This window comes from Chinchilla lanigera, unplaced genomic scaffold, assembly GCF_000276665.1.
Source record: "Chinchilla lanigera isolate Chin_1 unplaced genomic scaffold, ChiLan1.0 scaffold00053, whole genome shotgun sequence".
NCBI lineage: Eukaryota > Metazoa > Chordata > Mammalia > Rodentia > Chinchillidae > Chinchilla > Chinchilla lanigera.
In genome coordinates this window covers 16,954,784-16,956,322 of record NW_004955454.1, presented here as the reverse complement: position 1 = coordinate 16,956,322, position 1,539 = coordinate 16,954,784, and the positions used below count along the sequence as shown (strand labels likewise).

Genomic DNA, 1,539 nt, shown 5'->3' with positions numbered 1-1,539 from the left:
ATATAAAGAATTAAAAAATATCAGCCCCCACCCCAATTCAAAGACCCAATCCAAAAACAGGCAGCTGAGATGAATATACATTTCTCAGATGAAGAAATATAAACAACAAATAAATATATGAAAAAGTGTTCAAAAAAAAAGGATTGATGGAGGGCCATACTTCCAAAACTGTTATACAGATTTAATGCAATTCTGATCAAAATTCCAACAGCATATCTCACAGAATGAAAGAAAACAATCCTAAAATTCATTTGGAATGAGAAGAGACCTAGAATAGCAAAGGCAATTCTGGGCAACAAAGGCAAGGTAAGGGGCATCACAATCCTTGACTTAAAATTATACTACAGAGCTCCTATGATAAAACAGCATGGTATTGGCAAAAAACCAGACCTAAAGATCAATGGAACAGATTAGAAGATAAAGAAACAACTCCACAGATACTCAGCCACCTTATCTTTGAAGCCAAACACATTCACTGGAAGAAAGGCTCTTTAATAAATGATCCTGGAAAAACTGGTTCTGCACATGCTGAAGATTAAAACTGGACCCATATCTTTCACCATGCACTAAACTAAATTTGAAATGGATCAAAGATCTAAATACTATTTTTTTTTCTTTTTTTTTTTTGTCTTTTTGAGACAGGGTCTCACTATGCAGTTCAGGCTGGCCTTGAGCTCACTTTGCAGCCCGGGTTGGCCTCGAACTCGCAAAGATCCTCCTGCCTCAGCCTCCCGAGTGCTGGGATTACAGGCGTGCACACCACACCTGGCTCAAAGATCTAAATATTAAAACAGAAACATTAAATCTGTTGGAAGATAGAATAGGTAAAACTCTTAAAGACATTGGTGTAGGCAAAGACTTTATGAATAAAACCTCAATTGCACGGGAACTATCACAAAGAATCAACAACTGGGATCTCAATTTATTAAAAAGCTTTTGCACAGCAAGAGAAACTACCAACAGAGTGAAGAAACAACCCATAATGTAGAAAAAAATGTTTGCTGGCTGTTCCTCAGACAAAGGATTATTATCAAGAATGTATAAAGAATTAAAAAAATCAAACTTCCCAAATTTAAAGACCGAATCCAAAAATGGGCCTCTGAGATGAATATACATTTCTCAGATGAAGAAATATAAACAACAAATAAATACATGAAAAAGTATTCAACATCACTGGTCATTCAAGAGATACAAGTTAAAACAACACTGAGATTCCATCTCATCCTGGAAAGAATGCCTATTATCAAGAAATCAACCAATAACAAATGCTGGAGGGGCTGTGGGGAAAAAGGAACACTTTTCCACTGCTGGTGGGAGTATAAACTGTGCAGCCACTGTGGAAATCAGTGTGGAGATTCCTTAAAACATAGGATTGGAGGTCCCATTTGACCCAGCTATTCCCCTACTGGGCATCTTCTCAGAATAATTAAAAACATACCACAGTGATATATGTGCATGTTTATAGAAGCACAATTTGTAATAGCTAAATCTTAGAAACAACCCAAATGCCCATCAACAGGGGAATGCATAAAAAAGATG

General features: G+C 36.6%; 1 protein-coding gene across 5 annotated transcripts in view; it reads right to left on the bottom strand.

Annotated features, from left to right (window-relative positions):
* Ubxn2b (UBX domain protein 2B) overlaps positions 1–1,539 on the bottom strand; it is a 48,891-nt gene that overhangs the window by 22,384 nt on the left and 24,968 nt on the right. The window lies entirely within an intron of this gene.